This window comes from Aedes albopictus, chromosome 3 (assembly GCF_035046485.1).
Source record: "Aedes albopictus strain Foshan chromosome 3, AalbF5, whole genome shotgun sequence".
Lineage (NCBI taxonomy): Eukaryota > Metazoa > Arthropoda > Insecta > Diptera > Culicidae > Aedes > Aedes albopictus.
Genome location: NC_085138.1, coordinates 46,147,163 through 46,154,888, shown reverse-complemented (window position 1 = coordinate 46,154,888; position 7,726 = coordinate 46,147,163).

Genomic DNA, 7,726 nt, shown 5'->3' with positions numbered 1-7,726 from the left:
AGTATCCATGCTACCCGTCGGATGATAGCTCAGTGTGTCTTCTTTCGACTAGGGATGGTTTGGTGAAACTGTTATTTCGTTAAAAATTTATTTTATTCGTCAAATATTTTCTATAGTGAAATTGATTTGAACCACTAAAATACAAAAACTCCTCAAAGTGCATATTTTTTACGATTCAGTATCCATGCTACCCGTCGGATGATAGCTCAGTGTGTCTTCTTTCGACTAGGGACGGTTTGGTGAAACTGTTATTTCGTTAAAAATTTATTTTATTCGTCAAATATTTTCTATAGTGAAATTCCTTTGAACAACTAAAATACAAAAACTCCTCAAAGTGCATATTTTTTACGATTCAGTATTCATGCTACCCGTCGGATGATAGCTCAGTGTATCTTCTTTCAACTAGGGACGGTTTGGTGAAACTGTTATTTCGTTAAAAATTTATTTTATTCGTCAAATATTTTCTAAAGTGAAATTCCTTGAAACTCCCAAAATACAAAAATTCCTCAAAGTGCATATTTTTTACGATTCAGTATTCATGCTACCCGTCGGATGATAGCTCAGTGTGTCTTCTTTCAACTAGGGACGGTTTGGTGAAACTGTTATTTCGTTAAAAATTTATTTTATTCGTCAAATATTTTCTATAGTGAAATTCCTTTGAACCACTAAAATACAAAAACTCCTCAAAGTGCATATTTTTTACGATTCAGTATCCATGCTACCCGTCGGATGATAGCTCAGTGTGTCTTCTTTCAACTAGGGACGGTTTGGTGAAACTGTTATTTCGTTAAAAATTTATTTTATTCGTCAAATATTTTCTATAGTGAAATTCCTTTGAACCACTAAAATACAAAAACTCCTCAAAGTGCATATTTTTTACGATTCAGTATCCATGCTACCCGTCGGATGATAGCTCAGTGTGTCTTCTTTCGACTAGGGATGGTTTGGTGAAACTGTTATTTCGTTAAAAATTTATTTTATTCGTCAAATATTTTCTATAGTGAAATTGATTTGAACCACTAAAATACAAAAACTCCTCAAAGTGCATATTTTTTACGATTCAGTATCCATGCTACCCGTCGGATGATAGCTCAGTGTGTCTTCTTTCGACTAGGGACGGTTTGGTGAAACTGTTATTTCGTTAAAAATTTATTTTATTCGTCAAATATTTTCTATAGTGAAATTCCTTTGAACAACTAAAATACAAAAACTCCTCAAAGTGCATATTTTTTACGATTCAGTATTCATGCTACCCGTCGGATGATAGCTCAGTGTATCTTCTTTCAACTAGGGACGGTTTGGTGAAACTGTTATTTCGTTAAAAATTTATTTTATGCGTCAAATATTTTCTAAAGTGAAATTCCTTGAAACTCCCAAAATACAAAAATTCCTCAAAGTGCATATTTTTTACGATTCAGTATTCATGCTACCCGTCGGATGATAGCTCAGTGTGTCTTCTTTCAACTAGGGACGGTTTGGTGAAACTGTTACTTCGTTAAAAATTTATTTTATTCGTCAAATATTTTCTATAGTGAAATTCCTTTGAACCACTAAAATACAAAAACTCCTCAAAGTGCATATTTTTTACGATTCAGTATCCATGCCACCCGTCGGATGATAGCTCAGTGTGTCTTCTTTCAACTAGGGACGGTTTGGTGAAACTGTTATTTCGTTAAAAATTTATTTTATTCGTCAAATATTTTCTATAGTGAAATTCCTTTGAACCACTAAAATACAAAAACTCCTCAAAGTGCATATTTTTTACGATTCAGTATCCATGCTACCCGTCGGATGATAGCTCAGTGTGTCTTCTTTCGACTAGGGACGGTTTGGTGAAACTGTTATTTCGTTAAAAATTTATTTTATTCGTCAAATATTTTCTATAGTGAAATTCCTTTGAACAACTAAAATACAAAAACTCCTCAAAGTGCATATTTTTTACGATTCAGTATTCATGCTACCCGTCGGATGATAGCTCAGTGTATCTTCTTTCAACTAGGGACGGTTTGGTGAAACTGTTATTTCGTTAAAAATTTATTTTATTCGTCAAATATTTTCTAAAGTGAAATTCCTTGAAACTCCCAAAATACAAAAATTCCTCAAAGTGCATATTTTTTACGATTCAGTATTCATGCTACCCGTCGGATGATAGCTCAGTGTGTCTTCTTTCAACTAGGGACGGTTTGGTGAAACTGTTATTTCGTTAAAAATTTATTTTATTCGTCAAATATTTTCTATAGTGAAATTCCTTTGAACCACTAAAATACAAAAACTCCTCAAAGTGCATATTTTTTACGATTCAGTATCCATGCCACCCGTCGGATGATAGCTCAGTGTGTCTTCTTTCAACTAGGGACGGTTTGGTGAAACTGTTATTTCGTTAAAAATTTATTTTATTCGTCAAATATTTTCTATAGTGAAATTCCTTTGAACCACTAAAATACAAAAACTCCTCAAAGTGCATATTTTTTACGATTCAGTATCCATGCTACCCGTCGGATGATAGCTCAGTGTGTCTTCTTTCAACTAGGGACGGTTTGGTGAAACTGTTATTTCGTTAAAAATTTATTTTATTCGTCAAATATTTTCTATAGTGAAATTCCTTTGAACCACTAAAATACAAAAACTCCTCAAAGTGCATATTTTTTACGATTCAGTATCCATGCTACCCGTCGGATGATAGCTCAGTGTGTCTTCTTTCAACTAGGGACGGTTTGGTGAAACTGTTATTTCGTTAAAAATTTATTTTATTCGTCAAATATTTTCTATAGTGAAATTCCTTTGAACCACTAAAATACAAAAACTCCTCAAAGTGCATATTTTTTACGATTCAGTATCCATGCTACCCGTCGGATGATAGCTCAGTGTGTCTTCTTTCAACTAGGGACGGTTTGGTGAAACTGTTATTTCGTTAAAAATTTATTTTATTCGTCAAATATTTTCTATAGTGAAATTCCTTTGAACCACTAAAATACAAAAACTCCTCAAAGTGCATATTTTTTACGATTCAGTATCCATGCTACCCGTCGGATGATAGCTCAGTGTGTCTTCTTTCAACTAGGGACGGTTTGGTGAAACTGTTATTTCGTTAAAAATTTATTTTATTCGTCAAATATTTTCTATAGTGAAATTCCTTTGAACCACTAAAATACAAAAACTCCTCAAAGTGCATATTTTTTACGATTCAGTATCCATGCTACCCGTCGGATGATAGCTCAGTGTGTCTTCTTTCGACTAGGGATGGTTTGGTGAAACTGTTATTTCGTTAAAAATTTATTTTATTCGTCAAATATTTTCTATAGTGAAATTCCTTTGAACCACTAAAATACAAAAACTCCTCAAAGTGCATATTTTTTACGATTCAGTATCCATGCTACCCGTCGGATGATAGCTCAGTGTGTCTTCTTTCGACTAGGGACGGTTTGGTGAAACTGTTATTTCGTTAAAAATTTATTTTATTCGTCAAATATTTTCTATAGTGAAATTCCTTTGAACAACTAAAATACAAAAACTCCTCAAAGTGCATATTTTTTACGATTCAGTATTCATGCTACCCGTCGGATGATAGCTCAGTGTATCTTCTTTCAACTAGGGACGGTTTGGTGAAACTGTTATTTCGTTAAAAATTTATTTTATTCGTCAAATATTTTCTAAAGTGAAATTCCTTGAAACTCCCAAAATACAAAAATTCCTCAAAGTGCATATTTTTTACGATTCAGTATTCATGCTACCCGTCGGATGATAGCTCAGTGTGTCTTCTTTCAACTAGGGACGGTTTGGTGAAACTGTTATTTCGTTAAAAATTTATTTTATTCGTCAAATATTTTCTATAGTGAAATTCCTTTGAACCACTAAAATACAAAAACTCCTCAAAGTGCATATTTTTTACGATTCAGTATCCATGCTACCCGTCGGATGATAGCTCAGTGTGTCTTCTTTCAACTAGGGACGGTTTGTTGAAACTGTTATTTCGTTAAAAATTTATTTTATTCGTCAAATATTTTCTATAGTGAAATTCCTTTGAACCACTAAAATACAAAAACTCCTCAAAGTGCATATTTTTCACGATTCAGTATCCATGCTACCCGTCGGATGATAGCTCAGTGTGTCTTCTTTCAACTAGGGACGGTTTGGTGAAACTGTTATTTCGTTAAAAATTTATTTTATTCGTCAAATATTTTCTATAGTGAAATTCCTTTGAACCACTAAAATACAAAAACTCCTCAAAGTGCATATTTTTTACGATTCAGTATCCATGCTACCCGTCGGATGATAGCTCAGTGTGTCTTCTTTCGACTAGGGACGGTTTGGTGAAACTGTTATTTCGTTAAAAATTTATTTTATTCGTCAAATATTTTCTATAGTGAAATTCCTTTGAACAACTAAAATACAAAAACTCCTCAAAGTGCATATTTTTTACGATTCAGTATTCATGCTACCCGTCGGATGATAGCTCAGTGTATCTTCTTTCAACTAGGGACGGTTTGGTGAAACTGTTATTTCGTTAAAAATTTATTTTATTCGTCAAATATTTTCTAAAGTGAAATTCCTTGAAACTCCCAAAATACAAAAATTCCTCAAAGTGCATATTTTTTACGATTCAGTATTCATGCTACCCGTCGGATGATAGCTCAGTGTGTCTTCTTTCAACTAGGGACGGTTTGGTGAAACTGTTATTTCGTTAAAAATTTATTTTATTCGTCAAATATTTTCTATAGTGAAATTCCTTTGAACCACTAAAATACAAAAACTCCTCAAAGTGCATATTTTTTACGATTCAGTATCCATGCCACCCGTCGGATGATAGCTCAGTGTGTCTTCTTTCAACTAGGGACGGTTTGGTGAAACTGTTATTTCGTTAAAAATTTATTTTATTCGTCAAATATTTTCTATAGTGAAATTCCTTTGAACCACTAAAATACAAAAACTCCTCAAAGTGCATATTTTTTACGATTCAGTATCCATGCTACCCGTCGGATGATAGCTCAGTGTGTCTTCTTTCAACTAGGGACGGTTTGGTGAAACTGTTATTTCGTTAAAAATTTATTTTATTCGTCAAATATTTTCTAAAGTGAAATTCCTTGAAACTCCCAAAATACAAAAATTCCTCAAAGTGCATATTTTTTACGATTCAGTATTCATGCTACCCGTCGGATGATAGCTCAGTGTGTCTTCTTTCAACTAGGGACGGTTTGGTGAAACTGTTATTTCGTTAAAAATTTATTTTATTCGTCAAATATTTTCTATAGTGAAATTCCTTTGAACCACTAAAATACAAAAACTCCTCAAAGTGCATATTTTTTACGATTCAGTATCCATGCTACCCGTCGGATGATAGCTCAGTGTGTCTTCTTTCAACTAGGGACGGTTTGGTGAAACTGTTATTTCGTTAAAAATTTATTTTATTCGTCAAATATTTTCTATAGTGAAATTCCTTTGAACCACTAAAATACAAAAACTCCTCAAAGTGCATATTTTTTACGATTCAGTATCCATGCTACCCGTCGGATGATAGCTCAGTGTGTCTTCTTTCGACTAGGGATGGTTTGGTGAAACTGTTATTTCGTTAAAAATTTATTTTATTCGTCAAATATTTTCTATAGTGAAATTGATTTGAACCACTAAAATACAAAAACTCCTCAAAGTGCATATTTTTTACGATTCAGTATCCATGCTACCCGTCGGATGATAGCTCAGTGTGTCTTCTTTCGACTAGGGACGGTTTGGTGAAACTGTTATTTCGTTAAAAATTTATTTTATTCGTCAAATATTTTCTATAGTGAAATTCCTTTGAACAACTAAAATACAAAAACTCCTCAAAGTGCATATTTTTTACGATTCAGTATTCATGCTACCCGTCGGATGATAGCTCAGTGTATCTTCTTTCAACTAGGGACGGTTTGGTGAAACTGTTATTTCGTTAAAAATTTATTTTATTCGTCAAATATTTTCTAAAGTGAAATTCCTTGAAACTCCCAAAATACAAAAATTCCTCAAAGTGCATATTTTTTACGATTCAGTATTCATGCTACCCGTCGGATGATAGCTCAGTGTGTCTTCTTTCAACTAGGGACGGTTTGGTGAAACTGTTACTTCGTTAAAAATTTATTTTATTCGTCAAATATTTTCTATAGTGAAATTCCTTTGAACCACTAAAATACAAAAACTCCTCAAAGTGCATATTTTTTACGATTCAGTATCCATGCCACCCGTCGGATGATAGCTCAGTGTGTCTTCTTTCAACTAGGGACGGTTTGGTGAAACTGTTATTTCGTTAAAAATTTATTTTATTCGTCAAATATTTTCTATAGTGAAATTCCTTTGAACCACTAAAATACAAAAACTCCTCAAAGTGCATATTTTTTACGATTCAGTATCCATGCTACCCGTCGGATGATAGCTCAGTGTGTCTTTTTTCGACTAGGGACGGTTTGGTGAAACTGTTATTTCGTTAAAAATTTATTTTATTCGTCAAATATTTTCTATAGTGAAATTCCTTTGAACAACTAAAATACAAAAACTCCTCAAAGTGCATATTTTTTACGATTCAGTATTCATGCTACCCGTCGGATGATAGCTCAGTGTATCTTCTTTCAACTAGGGACGGTTTGGTGAAACTGTTATTTCGTTAAAAATTTATTTTATTCGTCAAATATTTTCTAAAGTGAAATTCCTTGAAACTCCCAAAATACAAAAATTCCTCAAAGTGCATATTTTTTACGATTCAGTATTCATGCTACCCGTCGGATGATAGCTCAGTGTGTCTTCTTTCAACTAGGGACGGTTTGGTGAAACTGTTATTTCGTTAAAAATTTATTTTATTCGTCAAATATTTTCTATAGTGAAATTCCTTTGAACCACTAAAATACAAAAACTCCTCAAAGTGCATATTTTTTACGATTCAGTATCCATGCCACCCGTCGGATGATAGCTCAGTGTGTCTTCTTTCAACTAGGGACGGTTTGGTGAAACTGTTATTTCGTTAAAAATTTATTTTATTCGTCAAATATTTTCTATAGTGAAATTCCTTTGAACCACTAAAATACAAAAACTCCTCAAAGTGCATATTTTTTACGATTCAGTATCCATGCTACCCGTCGGATGATAGCTCAGTGTGTCTTCTTTCAACTAGGGACGGTTTGGTGAAACTGTTATTTCGTTAAAAATTTATTTTATTCGTCAAATATTTTCTATAGTGAAATTCCTTTGAACCACTAAAATACAAAAACTCCTCAAAGTGCATATTTTTTACGATTCAGTATCCATGCTACCCGTCGGATGATAGCTCAGTGTGTCTTCTTTCGACTAGGGATGGTTTGGTGAAACTGTTATTTCGTTAAAAATTTATTTTATTCGTCAAATATTTTCTATAGTGAAATTGATTTGAACCACTAAAATACAAAAACTCCTCAAAGTGCATATTTTTTACGATTCAGTATCCATGCTACCCGTCGGATGATAGCTCAGTGTGTCTTCTTTCGACTAGGGACGGTTTGGTGAAACTGTTATTTCGTTAAAAAATTATTTTATTCGTCAAATATTTTCTATAGTGAAATTCCTTTGAACAACTAAAATACAAAAACTCCTCAAAGTGCATATTTTTTACGATTCAGTATTCATGCTACCCGTCGGATGATAGCTCAGTGTATCTTCTTTCAACTAGGGACGGTTTGGTGAAACTGTTATTTCGTTAAAAAATTATTTTATTCGTCAAATATTTTCTAAA